At 43.1% G+C, this 11422-nt stretch overlaps 1 non-coding gene across 1 annotated transcript; it reads left to right on the forward strand.

Moving 5' to 3' along the window:
• Positions 1-202: 202 nt before the first annotated feature.
• On the forward strand, positions 203-277 carry Trnal-caa (transfer RNA leucine (anticodon CAA)). Its single transcript has one exon. It is a non-coding gene; the product is annotated as a tRNA-Leu (tRNA).
• The last annotated feature ends 11145 nt before the right edge of the window (positions 278-11422 follow it).

The following is an 11422-nucleotide window of genomic DNA, read 5'->3' on the forward strand; positions in this document are numbered from 1 at the left end:
AATATCAGTGCACACTCCGCTGCAGAGTGAAAATCTCATTCTGGAAACATCCCCCAGGCTGTGGCTAAGCCATGTCTCTGCAATATCCTTTCTTTCAGGAGTGCTTGTCCTGCAAGGTTCGCAGGAGAGCTTCTGTAAAGTTTGGAAGGTAGGAGACAAGGTACTGGCTGAAGTAAAGCTGTGAGTACCGGGCGTGAGTTGTGCCTCGGTAGCTCAGTTGGTAGAGCACTTGCCCGCAAAAGGCAAAGGTCCCGAGTTCGAGTCTCGGTCGGGCACACAATTTTAATCTGCCAGGAAGTTTCAATGCTGAACATCATTGTGATTTCAAAAGTACAACTCGGGTACAGAAAGGCGTGCAGTATTCCAGGACAAAAATATTTCATTCACTTACAAATAACATCAAAGGTCTACATAGTAACAGTGTATCATTTAAATACAAAATAAAGATGTGTTTACTTTGAGGGAATATCGAATAGTTGTAGGTAAACAACTAGAATTCTCTCAAATACAGCTTTATTCACACTTAGCTTCTACACAGATACAAGTCCTGACGCTAACTGCCATTAGCGTCCAAAACCCTGCCCCAAAGCCATCTCCTCAAAGATAGCACACTTACGCACTGAACGAATATCGATATTTATGGCACTCTACGTCACATAGCTCCCCACGCACAGTATGGAGTACATTCCTGTGAATGGGGGGAGGGGGGGGGGTCAGAAGTTAGGAAGGTAACATACAGTTCTTCTGCGTCAGGTGGAAGCGGTCGACTGGTAGGAGACCGGGGGGTGAAACCCGGTACGTCGACGGCGAAGTCAGCAAGCGACGCCGGCGGCTGAAGACGACATCCCGTCCTGGAGTGGAGGTGTAGCACTTCGTCAGCCGGCAGGCGGAGAATCACCTTGCCAGAAGGCCTAACAAAGGCATGCAAATTGCCACACACAGTACTTCTGCTCAATTTAAAGTGGCGCACCACACGAGATTCTGCACTTCCTCCCTCAACATTGTCACACGCGAATACCACACACACCGTATCTCCATCTACGACAACCGATAATTTATGTATGTCATCAGAGTGTACATGTGTTGTGAATTCTTGGGTGACACCTGTACGAGCAATGGTAGGGAGGCAGAGAGGTGTGGGAAAGCCATGGCAGGGGGAAGCATCTGCTAAGTGGGGGCTGGCTGGTGCACTGGACTGTGCAGGAGACAACCTCGGGCAATCAGCTGACAGACGAGGGAGCGTGACCAAAGGCAACGAGGAGCCAGCGTGGATTGAACGGCGTGACGAAGAGCTGTCACACGAAGATGGTAACACTATGGTAGAATCCAAATGGTTGGCAGTTCAACTGCGAGGACTGTGAGGAGTGAAGCCCCGAAAAGATTGGCCACTTGAATTAGGTGAACGAGGAGAAGGAGCAGTGCTCGGCAGAGAAGCACGCTGTCGAGAATCAATACCAGAATGCATGGTATGGGAAGATGGATGGCCGCTTGAAGCAGGAGTGGGAGAAATAGGGGCAGAATCAGTGAGGTTCACTTGAGGCTCAATGAAAGCTGGTTTCAATCAGTTGAGTGAGACCGTGGTTATACAGTCTTTTATGAGGAGATCCATGTTATTCTCAGAGCATTTGACTACCTTGTAACGACCTGTGTAGGGCGACTGAAGCGGGGCTTTGATTGAATCATCTCTGAGAAACACGTACTCACAAGAGTCTAGCGTGCGTGGTACGTACACGCACGGAGGTGTATGAGCAGCCGGAGGTGACGGCTGAATTTTGCTGCAGTGCAAGCGCACCCGCTCGAGAAGTGAAGGGAGTCCAGAGGGCCATGGAAGTGGGGTGGGAGTGACTAATTCTCCAGGCAAAACCAGAGGTTGGCCATACACACACTCGGCTACGGAGCCCTTGAGGTCTTCCTTGAAAGTCGCACAAAGGCCAAGAAGCACGAAGGGCAGTGCCTCTGTCCATAGTGAGTCATGGCAACGCAGGGCACACTTTAAGGTGCGATGCCATCGCTTGACAAGCCCATTGCTTTGGGGGTGGTATGCAGAAGTATAAATTTTGACAATACACACATTTTACATAAGTCAGAGAAAACTGAAGACTCGAATTGTCACCCCTGGTCAGTGGTGAGGTAAACAGGTGAGCCAAATCTAGAGATCCACGAATCTAAGAATGCTCAACTTACTGTCTCAGAGGTAATGTTCGGAATAGGCACAGCCTCAGCCCACTGAGTCATCCTGTCAATAGCTGTAAACAAGTAACGGAAACCCTCGGAGGGGGGCAAAGGGCCTACGAGGTCAACATGAACATGGTGAAACCGGCCTGGCGGTTGGGCAAAACAGCCAAGGGGTGGGGAAGTGTGCCTGGAAACTTTGTTCTGTTGACACAACATACATGCCCTTGCCCAAGACTGACAGTCGCGGCACATGTCTCTCCAGACAAACCGTCCAGCTACCAGACGGGTGGAAGCTTTGACACCGGGGTGTGCTAATGTGTGTAGTTTGTCAAAGACCTGGCATTGGAGGGGCTTAGGAATGAATGGCCGCAACATACCAGTTGATTCATCACACCACACTAAGTCAGATATGCCAGGGAAAGTAGAGCATACCAGTTGGAGAGAGGAGCTGTGGTCCGAAATTAACTGCATGGTATCGGGGTCTGCTGATTGCAACCGAGGTAGGTCCGTTAAGTCAATTAAGGTTGTGACAGCACCAACAAGTGAGAGAAAATCAGCAACCACATTGTCCACTCCTCAGATGTAGCGAATGTCATTTGTAAATTGTAAGATGTAATCGATGTGACAAAAGCGTCGTGGGGACGGATCAGCCGCAGGATTTTTTATGGCAGGAACCAACGGCTTGTGATCAGTGAGCACAAAGAAATCTCATCCCTCAACATCAGTTCTGAAGTGCCTTATGGCCTTGTAAACTGCAAGCAATTCTCTGTCGAATGCTGAGTATTTCTTCTGCGCGTTGTATAGTTTTTTTGAGAAAAACTGCAGGGGGGTCATAACGTCGTCGTATGTCTGACTCAGTACTGTGCCGATAGCATTGTCACTAGCATCAGTAGTGATAAACATTGTGGCGTCCACACGTGGGTGAGCAATAGTGACAGCGGAGGCCAACAGCTGTTTGAGTTTGTTAAATGCCTTGTCCATGTCTGGTGTCCATGGGACATGGCGGGTGCCAGAAATTTGTGGGCTAGCGAGAGCATCTGTGAGAGGAGCCTGCACCGCAGAAGCGGCTGGCAAATGTTTTCGGTAATAATTAACTGTTCTGATGAACCTGCATAATTCCCTATAGGTCTGAGGGCGTAGCATCTCGAGAACAGGCTTGATCTTGTCCTGCAGTGGTGTCAGACCGTCCAATAACACAACATAACTTAGGAATATGACAGATGACTGGTGCAATTGAGTCTTTTTGTTGTTCAGTTCAATACCAGTGGCTGCTAAAATATCTGTCACGGCTTGAACATGCTCCTCACTCTGTTCCAAAGTAGAAGCAAAAACCAATATGTCGTCCATGTATACGAAACAAAAGTCTAGATGGGATAAAGTTTGATTGATGAAGCGCTGCCACGTTTGGGGGGCATTTTTTAAGCCAAACAGCATAAATTTGTATTGGAACAGCCCGAAGGGGGTGGTTATGGCAGTCTTTTCAATATCCTCCGCAGCCATGGCAATCTGATGAAATGCGTGCTTATAGTCCAAAACAGAGAAATACTTTGCACCTGTGAGCACATGATTGAAGTCTGCAATGTGTGGGACCGGATATTTATCAATGATGGTGCGGGCATTTATACGTCTATAGTCTCCGACCATACGCCAAGTGCCGTCTTTCTTTTGGTCAAACAGGATAGGACTAGCCCAACAACCGGAAGAAGGTTCAATTATTCCCTTTTGTAATAGGTCATCCAATTGTTCTTTTGCAATTTTAATAAATTCCGCCTTGAGGCGGCGTGGGCGTTGCGATATGGGCGGCCCATCAGTTAGACGTAACCCATGAACTGTGCCATTAGTGACTACCGCAATACGTGGCGCGGAACGACAGTCACATGTCCGTGAAGCGGAGCAGGCAGTGGCAGACGGGCAAAGCTGTGGCGCTGAGGGCACAGAAGTACAGGTGTGCCAACCACTCGTAGGCTGCGTAAAGGCCGCACTCGTGTTAACATGGGCGAGGTTGGTACACTGGTTCTTGATAGCAGGATGTTCCGCTAAGAGCACTGTAGGCACGAGTGGGCGTGGCCGAACAGCAGATGGCCGTAGTTCATTGCCACGAGCTTGGAAAGTTAATTGTCCATTCGGATTGCAAGGAGCATGAGCACTCGGGCATACACTATCATTACAAAAGGGGGAGCTGACACAGTTTACAAAGTTCACAACATTGTCGTTAATGTGCGCGGGCATGGGAACATCAGATTGGCATGGACTGACCTTGTCTCTAGCGGACGAGTCGTCTGCTTGTAGTGCCGCGAGGCGTTGTAGTGTGGAGGCCAACTCGTGGTGTATGTTGCGGAGATGCAGCAGCATTTCCGTGCGTGCCATCCGCAACTTCGAAGACTTGGCGCACTCCATTAGTCACTTGTTTGTCCAAGATTGCAGCTCCAAGGATAGGTTTCCACACTTCTTAGCACAGCACACATCTTTGGTGTTAACCGAACTGTCACTCGGTGGAGCAAAAGTAATATGTTTGTTAAGGGGTGGGTAAAACACAGTATTTTGCACAAAATCTGGTGTCAACTGATAGTGCTTGAGGAAATCAATTCTGAGAATAGGTTCTTCAATTGTTGACACTAGAAACGTCCACTCCAGCTTGCACTCGGGCGAAAGTTTCACTGTATACAAAGTGGAATCCGAACACTGTAGGGTAGAAAAGTTCACTGCACGAAGTATTGTTTTGTGTGGCTGGACTTTATTGGTTGCTAGGCGAACTGGCAGCAAAGAGACATCTGCTCCAGTGTCTACGAGAAAACATACACCTGATCATAAATCGCGAACATAGACTCAACCACACTTACTGTTGTTGTCCGAAACGGAGTCCAACGTGGGATGGTGCCCGTTGTTTACATTGCAGGAGGTGGCACCATAGCCTACCTGCAGTTGGAGTTTGGGTAAGAACATGGTGACTGGCATTTACAAGCTTGCTCCCCGAATTTCGCGTGGAAGAAACAGTAAGGTTGGGCGGGCCTGTGCTCCTGTGGGTAGTTGCTAGGTGACAGAGTATGTGCCCCAGAGTCTTCCACAGAGGCCGATGCACTGTCATTGCGGGGGATTGAAGGTGCAGGCCGGGCGGCTAGTTTAACAAACTTGTTATTAGCAACACCAGACAAGAGCGTGGCTGCAGAAACCGTCTTAGTGCGGTCACGTCCAGAATGCAGTGCACGGAGCTCATGTTGCCTGGCGGAGTATGCTCTGTTGGCGGCGCGTAAATGTTTATTTACTGGCCTATCTTCATACGCAGAGATTGCAGTCTGGACAGGCAAAGGAGGCTTTTCAGTCCAGATTTCTGCGAGCGTGTCATCAGGCATAACTTGCTCATCGTCGAGAAGACGGATGCACCGCCACAGCTGGGACGGAGACCTGTCGCTGAGACACTCTTCGTAGATGAACTATCACACATTCTCTCTCCTGGTTTTAGAGACACGATCCAGTATCGTCTGTTTCGCCACAGCATACTTCCCTGCTAGGGGGAGGTGCTTTGACCAGATCGTAAATTAAATCAACGCGGTCGTGAAGGTGGTTCATGAGGCAGGCGAAGCGTGTGTTGTCGTCCAAAGCACAGACATTGAAAGTTTGTTCAACCAGGTTAAACCAGAACTCCGGGTGAGCGGGTTTGAAGTCTGGTAGTTTCAGCACTGCAGTCACTGAGGAGGTGGCCTATTACTTCGGACGGAAGTAGAGCATGCAGAAGATAGCGAGTCCGAATTATTGGCATACCATAATGCGGGAATCACGAAATTCACTTGACGCCGGGGGGGCGGCTGAGAAGCAACGGACGCTCGAACGGAGTGAGGATCGTAGTCTAAATGTGCATTCTCATTCACGTGGTAGCTCGGAGAGAAGCCACAAGTACTTAAGTAGGCCGGTGAATGTCTGTTATGCACACATTATTCACTCGACCGTGAGTGGTGGGGCTGGTTGTAGATGTCGGAGTAATTACTGTTCAGCACAGAATTGTTGAATTGATTAGAAGCAACTCAAGGACCCCACACACGTCCACTAGGATGCACACTCGGTGTGATGTTTGCTGTTTGGCGAGCATTGAACACCTGTTGACTAGCCGTCGCGGAAGGATACACACGTGGCGGGAACTGATTGGAGTTTGAATTTACTACTGGACTTTCCAAAGTAGCAAAACCTCACTCGACGCCACGAACTTTATTGAATTGTGCGTTTGACACAGGAGTAGGAGTGTTCCGACCAATACTCTGTGGAGAACACGTGCGAAGGTCTAGGCTAACAAAGCCAGAGTCCACGACTGTTGGCGGTTGGAAGAAACTGGCGGCACTCGATGAATTCCACTGTATGTTCTGACTGAAGGATTCCAAAGATTCTTGCGGCATGCCCACTACGACGGCAGGAGTGTTGGAGAGATGTTGCTGAAATCCGGGCAGCAGTGAGTGCTGAAAAGCCATTGTCTGGAGCTGAACAAAGGCCCTCGTGATCGCGGAGAAACCCGACGTGGTAGGCACATAAATGACCGTTGGGTGGTAACTTGGATGCGTATTACACAAAAAACGGGGTCACCAGTGAGGGAATATCGAATAGTTGTAGGTAAACAACCATAATTATCTCAAATACAGATTTATTCACACTTAGCTTCTATACAGATATAAGTCCTGAGGCTAACTGCCGTTAGCGTCCAACATCCTGCCCCAAAGCCATCTCCTCAAATATAGCACACTTACGCACTGAACGAATATTGATATTTATGGCGCTCTACGCTACAACTTCATAAAACTCTTCATTCACTACATGAATTAATGAACAGAAATGTGTAGACACATTATTTATATGTCTTTATTGTTAGTTTATTATGTATTATTGTACAATATATGCCAATTCTTGTATGACACCTTTTTTTCCATTTTGCTCTGATTTTATGTTTTTGTTTTCTCTACAAATGTTTCTGTAAATTAACTATACTTTCCCTTACTACATGTTCTACAAAATTAATAATAATAATAATAATCTTTATTTGTCCATATTAACTTTACAATCTTGGACATAGTCATTTTTTGTGCACTTATGACAATGATATAAAGCCATACAGATAATTAATATGTATATCAAGTATGACATTTATTACTACTAATATACCACAGTATTTAAAATTAGAACTATCTGTATTGCAGCCCAATATTCTTTAAATGAGTAGAAACACCTTTCAGTTAACAACTGTTTCAACATGCCCTTAAAAAGTTTTCCATGGACTTGCTTTATATTATTTGGCAACTTATTATAGAATTGTCTCCCCGTTTCAAAGGAACTGTGATCTGTAGTTCTTTTATTAGTCAGTATCCTTTAGTCAGTAACTTTTGATAGGCACATCTGGTTCGTGTATTGTAATTATGGATGTCTCTGTTCATTGCACTTATTTGTCATTCTCTTTTACACACATTATAGTCTTTAGGACAGACAATGAATACACAGTGAGTAAATTACGATTTATGAAGTAGACCTTACAGAGTGGGTGTTTGTTTAGGTTAGAAATTATCCTAATTGCTCTTTTTTTAAGCTTGAAAATCCTATCCATGAAGACTATGGGTGCCCTACCCCAGTCTCAATGCTGTGTTGTAAATGTGAGTGGAGTACGCTATAGTACACTTCTTTATGGACCGGGGGGGCTCGGGAGTTGTTATATTTGCAAAAAGTTTTAGTAAGTATGTATTACTGGTAACTTTTTTACAGATGTAGCTGATATGCTCTTTTCATATGAGGTGGTCATCAATCAAAATGCCTAAAAACTTATGTTTATCAGATGTTTCAACTGTAAAAGGTGATTGAATGGGAATATTATTATAATTTAATAAGAAATTCATTACTACAGTCCTGTCCTTTTTCATTGTTTGGTATATTCATTGTCAGATACCATAAAATGAGGTGAATATGATAAAAAATGGCAGTTTTTTTTTCTAATTTTGTCCGTTTACTGTTATGATATCAGAATAAAAATTCAGTATGTTAATTTCAAAACCTTGATAATGATATATTTGTGTATTATGTTATTTTTAGTTTAGAATTGCAGCTACTGTTGATCAGTTTCACCTCCTTAGTTGGGGTGATTCTGATCACCATTGTATTTTGTATGCAGGAACAGACTCAGACTTTCAGAAAATCCGAACACTATTTTGATTTTCAAAAAATATATTGATGTATTTGCAACAAAATTTTGAAATTTCTAGACTAAACAAATTTTTACAAGCACATTTAACTTGAGATTTTTGCTACAAAAACACTTGCATTCACGAAATTTGACAAAAAAATACAAATTTTTAGTTATTGTATGTCATAATCAATGTGAAAAGTGTTTACTCAATGTCATAATTGTCTATCCCTTCAAAAATAAATTTATGTTCTGGAACAACTTTTCTAATAATTTGGGCTCTTTCTACCCATTTGCATCATCAATTTCTGGAAAGACAAAATACACATTACCATCAAGAACTTTCTCACTCAGAAAAGTTATTTCATAGGTGTCATTAGAGATGCTTTCAATTTTATCAATAAGAAACCCAAAACTTTTTTTCATAGGATATTTTACTATGGTGAAATCATTTTCTTTAAATCCATGCCAATCTTTATCCTTCTCCTTGCCCATTTCTTCAGTTTCATTTGACTTGCGCTGTTCTAGATCACTGTTAGATGTTCTGGATAGGTACTCCCTGCTTGCAGCCCCATAACTATCATTTTCATTGAAGTCACTGATAACTATTCCTTTCCTGGAGTTACTGCTAAACACTTTGCTTAGTGTGGCTTTCCTTTTGTTTCATTTGAGCAAACCTGTTTCAACTGCATTTTGAAGGCTGCTGCCCAAGAAACTTCTCATGAGATGGTGCCATGTGCATTGTTATCGGTTGCTTCTGGAATCCGTAAAATGACTTTATTGGGACAGAAAGGAAATATTCTTGCTTTTCTGAACCCAGATATTACATTTGATTTAGACATGATAACTATATTTTCAAAGTTTTTTTTAACAACCTAGGAAATTCGGATTTTGGCACCACTCCCCTATTCTTCCTTTTCTAATCATTTAGCACATTTCTCCAAGCAAGTTTTAAAGGTCTAAAAAAAGGTCACATCAAGTGGCTGACACTGTAGCGGGAATTTGAATTTCGCCGTGCTACACTTGTTCCATCAGATATAAATTATACTGTTGCAGCTGCATGAGCGCTCAATGGCTCGTTACCTCAGATATAAATTGTACCGTTGCAGCTGTATGATCGCTCGATGGCAGAGAAAATATTTATAAGAAAATGAAGGTACAAAACTTGTAACTCTTTTTGTTTTCTACCTGCTCTGGTCTCTTGAGAGTGGATCGCTAGTCTTGGTATGATTTAGATGTAAAAACTTATTAACTAGTCTTGGTATGATTCAGCTGTAAAAGCTTATTCGTTAGTCTTGGTCTGATTAAGACGTAAAAACTTATTGGTGTGCAGACATATTGTATTGTGGAAACTTGTATTAAATTTTGAGGTTGGAAGCAGCCGTAAAATACATTGCATTCAATATCAAGATGGCTTTAATTCGTAGACATTAGTAACTCCTGGATGATAAAATTTACTGCAAGATTTTGGAGCAGCCACGACTTTTTCATGCAGAAATGAAGCAGGAGATTGTTGGAGAACAAGATCTGGACACCACACGAGAGAAGACATATTAATTTGGTAAAGAATGAACTCTTATCGACGCCATTTCCCCCTGTTAATCACATTTTGTTATTCTCTGTTCTCTTTCAAATAATTTTTGTAGGAGAAATTGGTTTGACTTTTTCTCAGAAACGTCACAAGGACCACCCCAACAATAGCTTTTCCAAATCACGAAGTCCGATAGCTTTTCTGTAATACAAAGTCTGATTTGCATTTCATTATTTCCCTTTTTCATGGTCATTAACGATTTTAAAACCCCCTTTTTATTCACTATTTCTTCCCACATTTTCAACCGTTTCTTTTCTTTTCTTTTTTGTATTAACCCCTACAACACAAATGATTAGAATTAGGTGGTAGAAGCACAAATTTAATGTCCTGTTCCTGCCACAGTTTAATCACGTTATATGACCGATGACTCAAGAGATTCTCACCTATAATCACTTAAGGTCCCTCTAATTGCTGGGCATAAGGCAAGACATTTTCAACAAACCATGATTCAAACATTGTTAGGTCAAACCAATCACTCTGATTCCTATTATAACCTGCACCAATTCTACCTCCTTCAGTCAAAGTATCACAGAGGTGTTTTACCCTATAAACTGTGTTTGGTGGGGGGACTGAGCCATTGACAGCTGCTGCTATAATCACATGGGTACTTGACTTAGAACTATCCACTATCCTTTCAGGATGTCTTGTGTCTCACTTCACTATCACTTTCACTTGTCCAGGATCGTCACAAAAGTTTGTCTCATCATAGTTTATAATGTTGGAGGGAGGGGCACCACTTAAAAATAATCAATCACTGTTTCTCGGGTAACTGCTGCATTTTCCCTCTGCACACTTTCACTTACTTTAGCTGTTAGTTCTTTATTTCTTTTCAAAACAGATTTTACCCACTCGTGACTAGGTCGATTGCCACAAAATCTTTTTCAAACCTCCCTGCTTAACTGAAATATGCCTGTTCAACATCCCTAACAATATTATTCGTCAAAGGAAACCCCCATTTCACACAACACAATATTCCTTCAACCAGGCTTTTTTCCTCACTACTGGTTAACATCATTTAGCCACCTATTTCGTATTTGTACCTTTCCTTGATTTTGTCATTTAATGTGGTATATGGAACTGTGTATTGCTCTGAAGCTTTCCAGATGCTTAATTTTCATGATTTGATAGCTTTCACCACATTTAGAAGAAATTATGGTTTGTAGTTAGATATCTATGTTGATCCCAGAACATTTTGGTATACTCACATGATCAGATTCGCCCTACAAAAATGCAATTTTGTAATTAGGCCTGCATAGTGACTAAGCAGTTTTAGCAATGAACAAAAAAATGAAACTGTATCACTTAAGATGTTCATATGCAAGCAATAATACTGCAACCTACCAGTTACACTTTGAAAGTAACAGGTACCAGCATAAGTTTTCACACTGTTGTGTTGACTACACGAGTGTAGCATAAGAATTACACACCTACTAACACTGCAATTTTCTGGCTGCACAGACTTCAACACACCATTGTTATTGATAGATTAGTCAAGAATTCACGGCAAT

This window comes from Schistocerca gregaria, chromosome 4 (genome assembly GCF_023897955.1).
Source record: "Schistocerca gregaria isolate iqSchGreg1 chromosome 4, iqSchGreg1.2, whole genome shotgun sequence".
NCBI lineage: Eukaryota > Metazoa > Arthropoda > Insecta > Orthoptera > Acrididae > Schistocerca > Schistocerca gregaria.